The following is an 18,810-nucleotide window of genomic DNA, read 5'->3' on the forward strand; positions in this document are numbered from 1 at the left end:
GGGGGCAAATAACCATGGTCCCTCTCTAGGCTATTAATATCTGCCCTCAGTCACTGGCTTTCCCACTCTGGCAGAGAAAATTGCCCGGGAGCCCATGCCAGTTTTTTCTGTGATTTAACCCTTTATTTTAACACCTAGAGCTCCCAAATTTTGCACACATACGCTTGTAACATTATTATTGAAGAATATGTAAAAAAATAAGGGATATAAAATGGTTTACTGTATGTAAACCATGTCTCATATCCTGTCGGGTTCGATAAGGAGATAGCAAAAGCCGGCAATTGAATTACTGGCTTTTAAGCCACCTAGCTCTGTATGAAATATAAATATATATATATATATATATATATATATATATATATATATATATATATATATATATATATATATATATATATATATATATATATATGTGTCTCACTGACATACACATATATATATATATATATATATATATATATATATATATATATATATATATATATATATACACTGTATGTATGTTTTCACAAATATTTGAGCCCATGGATCCATTGTATGTCCATTTTGCATGCCGGCGAGAAAATCTCGCCATACATATGCCATACGGATGACGCAAGGATAATTTTTGGAGAAAAAAAAAATCGCATCCTCGCGTTGAATACAGAACACTGTTCAGGAACTTTTCAGTGTATCTCGGCCGTAAAAAACGGACCATATTTTCCTACGCTAGGTGTGATGCCGGCCTTATAGTTTTGCTGCCATGTTTCAGCACATCCGAGGACTACCGTCTGCCGGTAACAGATGATTGGCACAGGTGCTGGGTGTCGAACCCCCATTGATGGCCTATCTGATGGATTAGCCCTCAATAAAAAAGAAGTGGCCAACCTCTTTAAGTGCAGTTATGCTTTTAAAAGGTCTGTGAGCCAGTATGGGCTGTCATCTTCAATATTTATTTTACTTAGTAAAATTCACCTTGTGAAAAACAGGTGGATCTAGTGGATATGTATGAAAAGAGCTGTGCCAGTCTTTTGGGCATATCAGCCACTACCTTTTGTTGACCTTTAGGGGTTTCACCAGCTGTTGATGGTTTTTCTACTAAGCTCGGCGACTGTTGTGAGCCTTCAATTAACTTACTCTTCCCAATTTGAAGGGATTTTTGTTCCCATCAGTTGTAGGCAATCCTGATTTCTTTGAATGACCATATCAGGAGAAAGCAACCTAGCTCTTGATGCGCCTTTCCTCTACTCCCATCCTTTACAGGAGAAAAGCGTATTACAACCCTCTGGACATTTTCCTCTCCCCCTTTTACTAGTTTTCCTGTGGTTTGGAATAATGAAAACTTTGGAGATTCACATAATTCATAAAAAATAGGAGAAGGTTAGCTTGAACTCCCAACTACAACTGGTTAGGAATAGTTGAGAAGTTCCCAGTAACTTCTCAAGGTAAAGTTGTACTTGTACTGACGTTTCCCATGTATCCCATATAAGAAACTAACATTCCTTAAAAATGTTCTGTTGCAACTTCCTAAACCAAAAATATATGTGTGTCTTGGGATCCTGCACTGGAAAGCTGAACATCCAAAATAGTCTGCTCATCCTTATTAATGTCAAGAAATAATGTCAAGTCTCAATAAAAAAAACCCAAGCAATCTCTGATGTGTGATTACTGCCGCTCTCCAGCTGTTCACAGGACTCTGACAACTTTTCTATGGAAATCGTGCCAAACATTGGCCGGATCTCATTAGCAGGAAGCAGAACGTTTTCTAGATAAAAGTCAAGTCCGAAAAAGAAAAGGAGGAAGTTGTTCTGAGAGCATTATAGCTGCAGATTTTACAAGAACGAGACCCTGAAGGTGGTAGAATACCACCACATTTTGGGTGACGGCGTTTACATTTCTTTGTTATATTTAGGAGATACTTTAAAGAGCCTGAAACTATGTAGTTCATCGTTACTCATTCAGAGAACTCTGCTGCAGAAATTCTACAGAAACGTGAGTGTTATTGCAAATTTTTGAATGCTTATTCATTACTATTAGGGGTTTGTAGTGTGTCAGGGGTGTTTGATTAAATATATTCCATCACAGTATTCATTTATTTGATGACCCACATACATTAGATTTCTGAGTAGCCATGATCTTGACTTTCTCTCCATTTATGAGGAGCATTTAAATACTTAGATTTTAAGGATAGGAGCAGCTATTTTCATAATGATGCCGCATTTTTATAAAGTTTGTGCATTTATGGTTGAGGCTAACGCTACCTATAAAGTTTGACAGTTATGGAAATTTACGATAAACATATTATTTATAAACATTTTTCTGATTAACACGGAATCACAAAATAATTTTTTATTGCACAATGAATAGTGATGAACAAACGTGGATAAGCTGCTAACCGAGGGTCTTCGGCGTGTTAAAAAAAAATACTCGAGTCTCTGCGGCTGCATGTCTCGCGGTTGTTCGACAGCCACAACACAAGTAGGCAATCCCTGCACGTGTGGCAGCTGTCGAACATCCGCGAGACATGCAGCCACGGGGATTCTAACATATTATTCGAGCACGTGAACATGCTCAGATAACATCTTATCCCAGCAAGTTCATTCATCACAATGAAATGAAAGCAATTGTTGAAAGGTTTGGTAGGATCACGAGAGTGATGCATATTGTGACGTGTGGTGAGCAGACACTCATGGGGTAGACAATCTTTCTGGTTTGCTTATTTTAACTCACTTTCTGTATCTCAGTCACTTTATGTTCTGAAAAAGGAACAGAAAGAAAAATCCACAACTGGAAATACCCTAAGGCCGGCGTCACACTAGCGAGTTTTACGGACGTAGGAGCGCAGAAAATACATCTGTAAAATATGCATAACACACGGCCCAATGATTCTCTATGTCCCAGCTCCTATCAGCCGTATTTTACGGATCCGTATTATACGGTCTTGTACGGCCATAGAAAATCGCAGCATGCTGCGTTTGTCACCGTATTGCGCAAAAAAAATCACCAATGAAAGTCTATGGGGGCAAGAAAAATACGGATTACACACGGACCAACAGTGTGACTTGCGAGAAATACGCAGCGGTGTTCTATAGAAAAGCCGGTAATTCAATTGCTGGCTTTTCATTTCTCCTTCACAAACCCGACAGGATATGAGACATGGTTTACATACAGTAAACCATCTCATATCCCTTTTTTTTTGGAAAATTCCACACTACTAATGTTAGTAGTGTGTATGTGCAAAATTTGGGTGCTGTAGCTTGTAAAATAAAGGGTTAAATGGCGTAAAAAATTGGCGTGGGCTCCCGCGCAATTTTCTCCGCCAGAGTGGTAAAGCCAGTGACTGAGGGCAGATATTAATAGCCTAGAGAGGGTCCATGGTTATTGGCCCCCCCTGGCTACAAACATCTGCCCCCAGCCACCCCAGAAGAGGCACATCTGTAAGATGTGCCTATACCGGCACTTGGCCACTCTCTTCCCACTCCCGTGTAGCGGTGGGATATGGGGTAATGAAGGGTTAATGTCACCTTGCTATTGTAAGGTGACATTAAGCCAGATTAATAATGGAGAGGCGTCAACTATGACACCTATCCATTATTAATCCAATAGTATGAAATGGTTAATAAAACACACACATTATTTCAAAGTATTTTAATGAAATAAAGACATAGGGTGTTGTAATATTTTATTATACTGGTAATCTACCTGAAGACCCTCGTTCTGGAACAAAGGAAAAATAAAAAAACAGCAATATCTCATACCTTCCGTCGCTCAGGTCAAGTCCCACGAAGTAAATCCATCTGAAGGGGTTAAATCATTTTACAGCCAGGAGCTTTGCTAAAGCAGTGCTCGTGCCTGTAAAAACCCTGGGGAATTAATGGAAAGCAGGGTGACCTGTAGTTACCTTGAGTTGTGGTGATGCGCCCTCTGCTGGATATCCTCATGAACTGGAGCCTGGAAAAAGTTCCCACGCTCGAGTTCATATGGGGACATCCATTCTCCGGGGTTTTTACAGGCACGTGTGCCACCCGTGTGCCGCATCAGTATCACACAGACAGATGCCGGGGAAGAAGCGCTACATTATACGCTGTTCCCCGGCGGTTGGTGCTGAAGCAGGCACTCATCATTCTCCTCTGCTCTGCTGGACGATTGTCGCGAGCAGAGGAGAATAATGTCCGAATGATGACAGCAGGTGGGGGCTTTTGGGACTGTTATCCCCATCATCCGACACCTGCTGCCGGCTGCAATCTAAGGAAATAAATGAAAAACCTGACGTGGGTTCCCCCCTATTTTCTTGAACCAACCAGGCAAAACTCACAGCTGGGGGCTGCAACCCTCAGTTGTCAGCTTCTGCAAGGTTGGTTATCAAGAATAAGAGGGGTCCCCACACTGTTTTTCAAAATTATTTAAATAAAGAATAAAAAGAAAAGCAGTGTGGGTTCCCCCCATTTTTGACAACCAGCCTTGCTAAAGCTCTCAGCTGGGGGCTGCTATTCTCAGGCTGGTAAGGGGCCATTAATATAGGCCCCCAGCCTAAAAACAGCAGCCCGCAGCTGCCCAGAAACGGCGCATCTATTAGATGCGCCTTTTCTGGCACTTTGCCTGGCTCTTCCCACTTGTCCTGTAGCGGTGGCAAGTGGGGTAATATTTGTAAGGTTGATGTCACCTTTCAGATGACATTAAGCCCACAGCTTAGTAATGGAGAGACGTCTACAAGACACCTCTCGATTACTAATCCTATAGTTGTATTGTTTGTAAATAAAGACACAGCTGGAATAAAATCCTTTATTTGAAAACAAATGACACAGACTCCTTTATTAATCTCAATTAAACAATACTTACAACCACGCCTAATCCAAGCAAAACCCTCGATCTCCTGTAATAAAAATAAAATTAAAAAAGCAACAATATAGCATGCCTGTCCGTCATTGTGTCCCACGCTGTAATCCCTGTCTGGGGAATATACAGTTTTCAACCTGGACGGTGCCAAGATGCGGCCACCCTGGCTAAAAACCACTGGTGAATGAGATGCTGAGAGTGCAGCATCATTCACCAGCGGTGGCATCATCACCGGCATTTTCCCACGGTCCTGAGGTCACTGCAGTTCAGCCCGGCCTCAATGAAGTCACCGCTGTTGAATGAAGTGAATGACGTGAATCAGATCCACGAGAGAACACAGATATGTGCACAGACCCATTCATTTGAATGGGTCTATGTGTGCCAGTGTCTCCGGTACGTGTGAAAACTGTCACCACGCGTACTGGAGACACTGATGTGTGAAACCAGCCTAAGATAATCTTAAAAAATATCATGACAATGTAATTATACCTATTGTATCATAGATGGCCCGTCATATGGTAGTGAAATTAAACCACATTATCCCCATGTGTCTCTCAAAAACAATTCCTATGGACATATAAAAATCCTTTATAAGCCCTGTATGGCCTGTAAAAATATATAAGGTACTTAGCTTAATGGCATCTTTTCCAATGTGTTTCCCCCATCTTTTGGTTAATCAGGGGTTAATTATTGAAGTTCTACAATCAGGACCAAAACTGTAAGCCCTGGTACAATGAGGACAACAGCTCTCCAGGCGGTAAATTAATTAAATCCAGGCAGTATGCACGTTCCTAAGTGAATCATCTGATTTAAATACCCCACCAGAAGGGTGTCCAATCAACACCTTCAAACAACGATCATATTCCCGCTAGGACACCGGAAGGACATCACTAGATGTGATGTGTATAACATATTTAAATAAAAAAACATTGTGTGTTCCAACGACCAGACGCGGAAGTGTGTCATCAATCACTATGCTGCTGGAAGGGAAATGCGCTCCACAGGCCGGAAGCAGAAAGTGACATCACCCGATGCGCTCCACCATACAATACCTTTTAGGGAATTGCAACAGGGAGGCGCTATTGTACTCAAACACACACAACTGTACAGCACAATTAAGTTACATAGGATAAAGTACAAGCCTGCTGCACTCCAGCAGTATAGTGATTGAAGACGCGCTTCCACGTCGGACCAACCTCCGCGGTTATTAAGGGAACTGTAAAGGGCAAAATTAGTCCCTACTTCTTCTCGTCTCTGCTCCTGATCTAAATACGGTTTCATGTATAAACATTTGTTCATCTATGTATTCTGCCTAAATGTGTTTTTTTTAATTAATTGATTTCATAACGGCATTTTTTTTATAAGGGCCCCATATTTTGATTACTTTGGTTCGAATAACCTCTTCACAATTTCTGAGCCATGAAGAGGTGAAAAGAAGTTACATGGGAAGGAACATGTGCACAGCAATGTCAGGAACATGTGCACAGCAATGTCATTTTGACATTGTTGTGCACTATACTAATTTTTTGCGGTGGTTTTGTTGCACATTTTCAGGCAGAAAATGACTGAAAAAAAAACATTTGTGCATTTACCCCAAGGCTATGTTCACACGTTGCATTTTTGCTGTGTTTTTTTTTTCACAGGCAACCCCTGTTCTCTTGGCAGTAAAGAAAGCAGCATTTACTGAGTTTTTGATGCTTTCTTGGCTGCGTTTTTATTGTCTTTTGTGCATGCTGATAAAGTTTAGTGCCCCTCCCCCCAAAGAAGATGATGTAACTTCCTTAAATTTGTGGCACCACAAACCTGATACCTGCATTTTTGCAGCGTTTTTTGGTGTCAAAACCTTAAGGAAGTTGCATCATCTTTTTTTTTTTTGGGGGGGGGCGTTAAACTTTATTAGCATGTACAAGAGACAATAAAAAAGCAGCAACCCCTCCTCAGCAAAAACTTAGCAAATACGCAGCAAAAACTTACACATTGTTTTCTATGGACAACAAAACTCTGCAAAAATGTGGAAAGAAGTGACACGCTGCAGTCAAAATGAACGTAGCAGTTTTCCAAATCAGTCAGGAAAAAAAAAACAATGTCAGTGCGTGAGATTTCTGAAATGTCATAGACTTTGCTGGTTCTGTAAAACACAGCTGAAAATTTTCATAAAAAATGCAGCAAAAAAACACAACTATAAAACACAGCAAAAACGTAATGTGTGAATATAGACTTGAAGTCTTTTTGCTGAAGAGTTTTTGCGTGTTTTCCATCATGAGACACTACAAAGAACTGGTAAGGGCTGTCCCACACGTCCAGATAATTCCGGTACCGGAATAAATCGGTACCGGAGTTATCCGTGTCCGTGTGCCTGGGAACTCACGGAGGCCATACGTGCGGCACACGTGTGCCGCCCGTATGGCGAGTGGGTACCACACGGAGCGTGTGGTACCCACTCTGCATGGTGCTGAAGCTGCTGAAGCTGCGATTCATATCCTCTCTGCAGTAGCGTTTGCTGCAGAGAAAATATGAAGAATAGTGTTAAAAATAAAGATTTAGGTGTCCGCCGCCCCCCCACCCCCTGTGCGCCCCCCCGCTGGTCAGAAAATACTTACCCGGGTCCCCCGTCGGCTGTCGCTCCTTCCTGGTCTGGCCGCGGCTTCTCCTGCATGCGGTCACGTGGGGCCGATCATTTACAGTCATGAATATGTGGCTCCACCTCCCATAGGGGCGGAGCCGACTATTCATGATTGTAAATGATCGGCCCCACGTGGCCGCGGCCAGACCAGGAAGGAGCGAGGGAGCGGGTAAGTATTTTCTGACCAGCGGGGGGGCGCACAGGGGGTGGGGGGGCGGCGGACACATGGATCTTTATTTTTAACACTATTCTTCATATTTTCTCTATAGCAAACGCTGCTACAGGGAAGATATGAATACCGGCTTCAGCACCATGTGGGGGGGACAGCGCTTACTGTAGCGCTGTCTCCTGCACGCACACGGACCCCAGACGGAGAATGTCCGTGTGAGGTCCGTGTTTTACGCGGACCCATTGACTCTATTGGGTCCGTGTAATACGTGCGCTCCCACAAACACTGACATGTCTCCGTGTTTGGCACACGGAGACACAGTCCGCAAAAAATCAATGACATCTGAACAGATGCATTGATTTTTATGGGTCTACGTGTGTCAGTGTCTCCGGTACGTGAGGAAACTGTCACCTCACGTACCGGAGCCACTGACGTGTGAAACCGGCCTAAGAACTTTCTTTTCAGTCCCTGATGAGGAAGAAATGAGCTCAAAAACTGCAAATATGAACAGCAAAGTAGAAATTAATAGTTAGAGTGCTTCAAAGTTTTTGTGCACATTCTCTTAATGTAACAGTTTTAGGATGTGTTCACGCTGCGTCTTTTTCTGCCGTTTCCAACTACTGTTTTTAAGCAGAAGGCACTTCAACAAATTCTCCTTATATCTTTATTTTTGCAAATCCGAAGTATCTTTTGCTCTTATTTTTAAATCGTTTCCTGGGCATCTTTTCTGGTGATATTTCTGCTGTCATTTTTACGTGCGTTTTTTCTTGTTTTTTTTTTTTTTCCATGCATTCTCCAAGAGTCTTTTGAACTCCATTAAGCAACGAAGAAAACAAAGTGGAAATGCTAAAAAATAAGCTAACAAAAAAACACGTGTTTTCTGGGCATATTTTTTAGTGTTCCCATTAACATGTATTGTAGTTTATTAAGCATCTTCCAAGTGAAAAATGGCAGAAAAATCTCCTGAAAATATGATATAATATGGACAGAAAGTCTGTTTTACATAGTAATGAATATTTTCATTCTTTTTTATTTTATAATTTTCTTACAACGTTTTCTGAGCAAAAACCAGTGGCAAGAGCTAAATACTGATGTGAAATACTGACCACATACTGATAGTGTGAATGTGGCCTTAGACTGGATTCACACATTATGTATTTGTTGCTGATATTATCTTTTGAATTTCTGCAGCAATTCTGCAACTAAGGCTTGTTTTACACTTGCCTTTTTTTTGGGGCCCGTTATTGCGGGCCTTTTTTTGCGGGCCGTATCGCCGCAATTTTCAAGGTCTGCTGCAATATTGGACCACCAAAAACTTACGGATCGATGTTTTTCAGGTTCCCAATACTATAGCAAAAGTATTGGGAAAAAAAAGGCGGTCCACAAAACCGGAAGTCACGGTGCACCTCAAAAACAACCATCCATTGTTTTTGCAGCCCCATTGATTTACAATGGAGGCCGTATCCATAAGCCATGAAAAATATCGAGCAAGCTCGATATTTTTTCATGGCCGTAAATACGGCCCTCACGGTCATATGGCGTACGGTGATCCTATGATTTTTGGTTGCCCGTTTTTGCAGCCCCACTGAAATCTATTGGGGCCTCTAAAATGGACCGCAAAAACACGGCAAGTGTAAAAGCAGCCTAAAGCCTCATTCAGACGTCAGTGATTTTTGAATTACACCAAAAATGGTCTGAGTGTCTTCTTCAGTGTTCTTCATCAGTGATTTTCACGAATAAAAAAAATGAATATTTTGTAAAGCTTCTCCGATTTATTAAAATATTAACCACTGACAGCACACGAACTGTACACTGATGCCATCCATATGCTGTCTGTGATTTTCACAGACCCCGAGGCTCGTTTAGGTGATCTTCATATGTGACTCCTACCAAAAACAGACTTGTCTATGAGACTTTTTTCTGGAGAGACATGGTCCTCAAAAAGACCAGACATGTGAGTTGTACCATAGACTTTAACGTGTGCCTGTTCGATCCATGAGAAAAATGCAGCATGGGGATGAGTTTCAGGGCTCATTCAGCTGAGCATATCATATGGACGTGTGCTGTCCGTGTAAAATCAGCCAACACACTGACCAATGTAACTCAATGGGACTCTTCAGAAAACAGTTTTTTTCACACGGACCGAGTATGTGGGAAAAAAAATTATGTCATGCACCAGATTCTTTATCTGCACGTATCTATGTAACAACGTAGTTTTTTAGGGTTAAGACATTTTTTCTAAAGGTGGAAGAAGTAGAAAAACGAAAAAAATTCTATTCCACCTCTCCAAAAAAAAGTTTGCATAACTGTTTTACTTGCATGATTTAAAATGTGTGTGCATCACAAAAATACTGCTGTCATAGCCACAGATTCACTTCTGCAAAAACTAAGACAGTCGCTCTTATTTTCATCTAGACTATTGCAACTGTCTACTGATTGGTCTCCCTCTTAATAAACTCTCTTCTCTCCAATCCATCCCAAATGCGGCAGCTAGGGTCATACAGTGGGGGAAATAAGTATTTGATACACTGCCGCTTTTGCAAGTTTTCCCACCTACAGAGAATGGAAAGGTCTGTAATCTTGAGACACAGAGTCTAAAAATAAAATCCAGAAAATCACATTGTGTGATTTTCAAATAATAAAATGCAATTTAATTGCATGAAATAAGTATTTGATCACCTACCAACCAGCAAGAATTCGGGCTCTCAAAAACTTGTTAGTTTTCTGATAAGAAACCTCCTACTCGGCACTCATTACCTGTAGTAATTACACCTTTTTTAACCAGTTACCTGTATGATAGACACCTGTCCACACACACAGTCAATCACACTTCAACCTCTTCACCATGGCCAAGACCAAAGAGCTATCTAATGACACCAGTGACACAATGAAGACACTGTATTGAAGGGAGGATAGATGGGGTCATGTATCGTGGGATTTTGGCCAACAACCTCATTCGCTCAGTAAGAGCATTGAAGATGGGTCGTGGCTCGGTCTTTCAGGATGATAAAGACCCGAAAGACACGTTCAGGACAACTAAGAAGTGGCTCCATAAGGCCGGTTTCACACGTCAGTGGCTCCGGTATGTGAGGTGTCAGTTTTCTCACGTACCGGAGACACTGACTCACATAGACACATTAAAATCAATGTGTCACTGCACATGTCAGCGTGTTTTCACAGACCGTGTGTCCTTTTGAAAAACATGGAGACCTGTCAGTGTTCGTGGGAGCGCATGGATCACACGGACCCATTAAAGTCAATGGGTCTGTGTAAAACACGTACCGTCCGTGTGCCGTGCAGGAGACAGCGCTACAGTTAGCGCTGTCCCCCCAGCTTGTGGTGCTGAATCCACCATTCATTTCTTCTCTCCAGCTCGCTGGAGAGAAGAAATGAAAAATCATTGTTTTTTGGTTTTTTTGCGGTTGAAATAAAGATCTTTGTCACCACCCCCCTCCCACCCCCTGTGTGCCCGCCCGCTGTAAATAATATACTCACCCGGCTCCCTCGCTGCTTCCTCTCTGCGCCGCAGCTTCTCCTGTATGAGCGGTCACGTGGTGCCGCCCATTACAGTGATGAATATGCTGCTCCACCTCCCATAGGGGTTGAGCCGCATATTCATCACTGTAATGGGCTGCACCACGTGACCGCTCATACAGGAGAAGCTGCGGCGCGGAGAGTAAGCAGCGATGGAGCCGGGTGAGTATTTTATTTCCAGAGGGCGGGCGCACAGGCGGTGGGAAGGGGCTTGGTGCAAAGATCTTTATTTCAACAGCAAAAAACCCCAAAAAACAATGATTTTTCATTTCTTCTCTCCAGCGAACGCTGCTGGAGAGAAGAAATGAATGGCAGCTTCAGCACCCAAAGCAGGGGACAGCGCTTACTGTAGCGCTGTCTCCTGCACGGTCCGTGTGGTACCCAGTCGGCACACGGGCGGCACACGGCTGCCACACGTGTGCCACACTGATGTGCCACGTGAGCTCACGGACACGGATAACTCCGGTACCGATTTTTCCGGTACCGGAATTATCTGGACGTGTGGGACAGGCCTAAGAAGCATTTCAAGGTCCTGGAGTGGCCTAGCCTGGAATAATAGTGTTTAAAAATAAGAGAACAAAATTCTACTTTCTGCATACCTATTTTAATATTGCAGTTTGACAACAGTATATCACATAAATTGTGGCCTGCTGCAGTGTTTTTATGCAGTGGTTCCTACCTCTTGTTGTCCTTTTTGGGCAGGAGAAATTAATCTGAGCAAAAAAATCTTCAAAAAACTTCTCAGTATAGTAAATCGAGAAATTTAAGTGCGTAGATCTATTTTGGAACACCTACTTAAATTGTCAAATTGTAGACACAAACATTGAACACAGTTATGATGGGCATGCGGTTATTGTTTGAGCCTTTTTTGCTGTCATGTGAATCCTGCCAGTAGCTAGTATTTTTGGTTCATTCCATCTTTTCCTCAGTTGACTAAGTGTGGTAAAAAAATAAAATAGAAATTAAATGTTATACTTATGTCCAAATATATATGTTAAACCAAAATGTGGCACTGGCAGCAGATTTTCTAGGGTGATAGAAAACAAAATACCACAAAATATTATGTGCGAGCTGCTAGCAACAGCAGCAGCACCACCAGTTGTATTGACAGTAATAGTCACGGTAATAGTAGTACCAAATACAGGTCACATGTGGCTTCCCTTTGCCTCTGGCAAACATATCAGTATGGTGGAGGTAAAGGATGCAATGGAATATCTGCTACGTCACTCATCTCAATCACAGCAGGATGATGTAGCCTCTAAGATCAACACCTTCAGCTGGAGTCAGTATTGTGCTTAAAATAATGTTTTCATTCATAGTTGACAAACTATTATTACTTCATGTTCAAAACAGTACACCTGTTTTGTCTCCACAAATAATAAATGTCGATCAATTTTTACTCTCAGTGAGAAAAATCCATGTGTTCTTCAGTTTTCATCACCAGTGAATATACACCAACAAAGCAGGCCACCAAAAGGGATAATTTTTAGACCATTTATACAATTTAAGCAGCCTACAAAGTCTGAAACTGTAATATATTATTGAATAGACAGTCAGCTGCGACAGTTTACCATCTGTTTTCCTCTAGCCTGATAGCAATTCATATTGCTTAGGAAAATTTAGCAAAGGCGTCAAAGTCAAGTTTCAAATGAAAAGCTCTTGTTGTCATATTGTTAATTTTCATTAAATTTAGCACTATAATCAAGTTGGAGCCTTCAGTATGGATTCACTAGAACTTTTTTATCTATATAGAAACTAAAAGTGAAAACTGAGAGTGCGATTCAAAGGAAGAAGTGGCTTCAGAATTTTAGGAAATATACTATACTTGTAACCACCGGAGCTCCACGAAAAAATGCAACACTAATGCATAACCATAACCAACAATAATACTTTACTTATATATAGAGGGACAGGGAATGGGAGAGTCAGCTCACCGTATATCAATTCTTCAGATGAAGATGAAGTCCAGGCAGGGAGTTGCCCCGGGTCTGGGCGTGCAGAAGCAAACAATGTGAAAAAGGTTCTCCAGCATGTCCAGGAAATAAAACTTCACGTTTATAACAGAAACATTAAAAGGACATGTAGTGCAATCCTGGGCTTCCAAGTGTATCCTATTTCTCCCACAGTTGATTTAATCACACCAAGCTGCTTGCCTATTCCAGATTCAGTCTTCCCTGCCTGGTGCTGGGCTACAATTTTGTTTCTGGTGTCCTTCGACAGCTCTTTGGTCTTCTTCACCATAGTGGAGTTTGAAGTGTGACTATTTGAGGTTGTGGACAGGTGTCTTTTATACTGATAACAAGGTCAAACAGGTGCTATTACTACAGGTAATGAGTGGAGGACAGAGGAGCCTCTTAAGGAAGAAGTAACAGGTTTGTGAGAGCCAGACATCTTGCATGTTTTTAGGTGACCAAATACTTATTTTCCACCATATTTTGCAAAATAAATCTTGCCAAATCAGACAAGGTGATTTTCTGGATTTGTTTTTTCATTTTGACTCTTCTAGTTGTGGTCTACCTATGATGTCAATTACAGGCCTCTCTTATCTTTTTAAGTGGGAGAACTTGCACAATTGGTCACTGACTAAATACTTTTTTTTACCCCACTGTAGATGCTGGCCATACTTTCTGCCTGTTGACAGTATCATTGAAAATACCATTGAATGAAGGATATTTATTTTCAGCTCTCATACTTCTTTTTCGCAGCTTATTAGTAATTGTCTTTTATCTTATTCCTTCATTCTAAGCTGTCATCGAGCTGCCTGTCTCGTGATTCATTATGTCTGTACACTGTTTCCTTCTGGTGACCTACCGTATGAGCTGCCCCTCTTCTGAGCTCTGGATCTGGTCATCACAACTCAAGAGTAGTGTTGAGCATTCCGATACCGCAAGTATCGGGTATCGGCCGATACTTGCGGGTATCGGAATTCCGATACCGAGATCCGATACTTTTGTGGTATCGGGTATCGGTATCGAAACAACATTAATGTGTAAAATACAACATTAATGTGTAAAATAAAGGATTAAAATAAAAAATATTGCTATACTCACCTCTCCGACGCAGCCTGGACCTCACCGAGGGAACCAGCAGCGTTGTTTGCTTAAAATGCGCGCGTTTCCTTCCTTCCGTGACGTCACAGCTTCTGATTGGTCGCGTGCCGCCCATGTGGCCGCGACGCGACCAATCACAGCAAGCCGTGACGTAATTTTGAGGTCCTGGATGCCTAATTCTAGGCATTCAGGATTTTAAAATTACGTTCCGGCTTGTGATTGGTCGCGTCGCGGTCACATGGGCGACGCGACCAATCACAAGCTGTGACGTCACGGGAGGCAGGAGACGCGCGCATTTTTAAAATGCAGAAATAGGCATTCAGGACCTGAAATTACGTCACGGCTTGCTGTGATTGGTCGCGTCGCAGCCACATGGGCGGCACGCAACCAATCACAAGCCGTGACGTAATTTTAAAAATGCGCGCGTCTCCTGCCTCCCGTGACGTCACGGCTTGTGATTGGTCGCGTCGCCCATGTGACCGCGACGCGACCAATCACAAGCCGGAACGTAATTTTAAAATCCTGAATGCCTAGAATTAGGCATCCAGGACCTCAAAATTACGTCACGGCTTGCTGTGATTGGTCGCGTCGCGGCCACATGGGCGGCACGCGACCAATCAGAAGCCGTGACGTCACGGAAGGAAGGAAACGCGCGCATTTTAAGCAAACAACGCTGCCGGTTCTCTCGGTGAGGTCCAGGCTGCGTCGGAGAGGCGAGTATAGCAATATTTTTTATTTTCATTCTTTATTTTACACATTAATATGGTTCCCAGGGCCTGAAGGAGAGTTTCCTCTCCTTCAGACTCTGGGAACCATCAGGAATACCGTCCGATACATGAGTCCCATTGACTTGTATTGGTATCGGGTATCGGTATCGGATTAGATCCGATACTTTGCCGGTATCGGCCGATACTTTCCAATACCGATACTTTCAAGTATCGGACGGTATCGCTCAACACTACTCAAGAGTACAGTATCTAGATGAGTTTATGGAGTTTCCTCCTTAAACTCATTCCCTGGCTTCTTATTCTTCATCACACTGTAGATGTAGAGGGACAATCTAAAATGCAAAATAATGTAAATGTAGGAAGTGATAGAGAACAGAGTGCGGCATTGTTCTCAGCTGAAGAGGCTCCTGAGGAATATTGGAATATGACTGAACCAGGGCAAAATGTGCATGAAAATTGATTTGCAATGTGAACTTATTAACAGCTCTTTCAGTGCCATTCAGTAGAAGAAGTCACCAGATCAAAAGTGAAGAGTTTGTGCTCATATTTTATTTCTGCTGCTCCCCTGGATGTTCCGCCATACATATTGGGTTATTTATATTTCTCCCAATGTCATAGTCTTTACCAATGGGGACGTGGCTCACTCTGGGGTGTGTCTTGAGACTCTTATGCACAATTAATCTATGAAAACCACCCTTTTGATAAATACCATATTAATTAGCATATTGGTAGTTCTAAATATAATGGCTCACATATCTGGAATTGCATGATGGATATTAAAAGGAAAAATAACAGAATACTCAAGAGAGCAATGCAAATAAAATAACAACTGGCTGCCCAAAAGCACAAAGAATCTGTCTCTGTCTTTATGCTGAGGAACATGTTTGTGCTTCGCGGTGGCCTGTGGTTGGTCTCTCCTTGGTTTCTCTGGCCTAGAGCAGGAAGATAAGACTCTTCCTACAGGCCCTCCCCAGAGCACGGCCATCTCATTAACCTAAAACTTCTAACACTGATCACACAAGAATCATAAGATGGATTTCTTCACCCCAGGTATCATTTTGATCAGTTTAACTCCTTCGTACCCAAGCCTGTTTTTGCCTTCATGACCTGGCCAATTTTTACAATTCTGACCACTGTAACTTTATGATGTAATAACTCTGGAATGCTTCAACGGAGCCCAGTGATTCTGAGAATGTTTTCTCAGACATATTGACATATTGTACTTTATGATCGTGGTAAAATTTCTTTGACATTACTTGTGTTTATTTGTGAAAAAAACAGAAATTTGGCGAAAATATTGAAAATTTCACAATTTTCAAACTTAATTTTTATGCCCTTAACAGAGGAGTAGCTAGGGTTTTGGTTCAGTGGGGGCTAAACTTCTGAGTGGGCCCCTAACCAGGTAACCTTGATTACAACTCTGTGAAGCACCCTAATAGTGGAGGAGAACCTCAGCAGATGACTGCGCTGTTACTGAAGATAATCTCTATATAAAGACCAACATGGATATTATCGCCATATGGTCAGTGGTAGATACCAGTCCTACAGAACATATAAGAGATCACAGCAGTTACAGATAATTTCTCACCGCTGACGTTCTTTCTGATGGAATCGTTTATTTTTCCCGTCTTTTCCATCTGGCCCAGACCGACATGACAAGTTCTTCCAGTACAACTCGTCTGCAGAGAATACAACAAAGACACATTTCACTTCTAATATTCCAGCCCCATCACCATCTATTCCCAACGTGCTCAAACTCCTCATCCTTCTGATACCCCAATACTGAGCCTCTGCTGCCGTATGTGTCCCTATTACTGCACCTGATACCCCGATACTGAGCCGCTGCTGCCATATGTGTCCCTATTATTGCACCTGCTGTGTGGTTCTCGGTGCCTTCTAAATTCTAAGGCACCCCTTTATAATATAGTAATGCAGAAAACAGTGCCCATATTTTGCCCCCTAGAAAGTAATAATGCCCTGTGTGCTCCTTTGATAGTCACAGTAACCTGAGTTCCCCTATAACAATAAGTGCCCACTTTGCATTTAATAATGTCCCGAGTCTCCCACCTGTACAGCTCCCCTAAACACAGCATGATGCTCTCTTACACATAGTATAATGCCCCCTCACTGTATAGTACCAACCACACAGTATACTGACCCCTTAGTAGCCCCCAAACTGTTTGATGGCTCCAACACGGTATGATAGCCCCCACACTGTAATCTCCATACTGTATGATGGCCCCCTAGATAGCCTCCATTTACAGTAGCATAATGAACAAATAGTCCACAATATAGTATAATGCACTCCCCATATGCAGACTCTATAGCATAAGGCAGCCCCCATAGTCAGACCCTGTAATGAGGCAGCCCCCACAGGCAGACACTGTAATAAAGCAGCCCTCATAGTCAGACCCTGTGATAAGGCAGTACCCCTATAGGCATACCCTGTAATAAGGCGGCAGACCCTGTAATAAGTCAGCCCCCATAGTCAGACCCTGTAATTAGGCAGCACCCCCATAGTCAGACCCTGTAATAAGGCAGCACCCCCATAGTCAGACCCTGTAATAAGGCAGCACCCCCATAGTCAGACCCTGTAATAAGGCAGCAGCACCCATAAAAAAGAAATAAATAAATAGTCACCTCTCTTCTTCCTGGTTCCTGCGCTGCTCCCGCTGATCTCCTGACAGTGGGCACCGGGCAGTGACATCATCGCACCCGCTGTCAGTGTCGGCGACGTCAGACGCCAACACTGACAGGGGGATGATGGGAGAAGGAGCGCAGCGCTCCTTCTCCCATCAATGCGATCAGATCTACGGCTAAATGCTGGTACAGCTGATCTTCCGATGATGGCGGGGGGGCCCATTGCTGGCACCGGGCCCTCCCGCCTGCTCAGGGGCCCCATAGTGGCAGAGCAGGGAGATCTGCCCCACCCTCTGCCCCACCGGTAGCTACGCTACTGGCCCTTAAATCAGAGAGTCATGTCACACAAAATAGTTAATAAATAATATTTCCCACATGTCTACTTTACATCAGCACAATTTTGGAACCCAAATTTTTTTTTTTTTGTTAGGAAGTTATAAGGGTTAAAAGCTGACCAGCGATTTTTCATTTTTTCAACACATTTTACAAAACCATTTTTTTAGGGACCACCTCACATTTGAAGTCACTTTGAGGGTTCTATATGAAAGAAAATACCCCAAAGTGACACCATTCTAAAAACTGCACCCCTCAAGGTGCGCAAAACCACATTCAAGAAGTTTATTAATAGTGATGAGCGAACATACTCGTTACTCGAAATTTCCCGCGCACGCTCGAGTGACCTCCAAGTATTTTTTAGTGCTCGGAGATTTAGTTTTTCTTGCCGCAGCTGAATTATTTACATCTGTTAGCCCGCATAAGTACATGTGGGGGTTGCCTGGTTGCTAGGGAATCTCCATATGTAATCAAGCTGGCTAAAAGATGTAAATCATTCAGCTGAGGTGAGGAACACTAAATCTCTGAGCACTAAAAAATATTCGGAGGACACCCTAGTGTGCGCGGGAAATTTCGAGTAATGAGTATATTCGCTCATCACTATTTATTAACCCTTCGGGTGCTTCACAAGAATTAATGTAATATGGAAGAAAAAAAATTAACATTTCACTTTTTCCCACAAAAATGTTTTTTATCGCCATATTTTCCATTTTCACAAGGCTAACCGAAGAAAATGCACCATAAAATTTGTTGAGAGATTTCTCCTGAGTACGCCGATACCACATATGTGAGGGAAAGATACTGTTTGTGTGCATGTCCGGATTCAGAAGGGAAGGAGCACTATGACTTTTGGAATACAAAATTGTCTGGAATCGATAGTGGACACCATGTCGCGTTTGGAGAGCCCCTGACGTGCCT

The 18,810-nt window shown here is 42.5% G+C and overlaps 1 protein-coding gene across 2 annotated transcripts in view; it reads left to right on the top strand.

Moving 5' to 3' along the window:
- Positions 1–1,775: 1,775 nt before the first annotated feature.
- The window catches only part of LOC143773300 (cytokine receptor common subunit beta-like), a 113,984-nt gene continuing 96,949 nt past the window's right edge, over positions 1,776–18,810 (top strand). For both annotated transcript variants that reach the window (XM_077260784.1, XM_077260785.1), the window contains exon 1: positions 1,776–1,971. The gene's annotated coding sequence lies outside the window, so the exon portion shown is untranslated. The remainder of the gene's footprint in view (positions 1,972–18,810) is intronic.

This window comes from Ranitomeya variabilis, chromosome 5, assembly GCF_051348905.1.
Source record: "Ranitomeya variabilis isolate aRanVar5 chromosome 5, aRanVar5.hap1, whole genome shotgun sequence".
Taxonomy (NCBI): Eukaryota; Metazoa; Chordata; class Amphibia; order Anura; family Dendrobatidae; genus Ranitomeya; species Ranitomeya variabilis.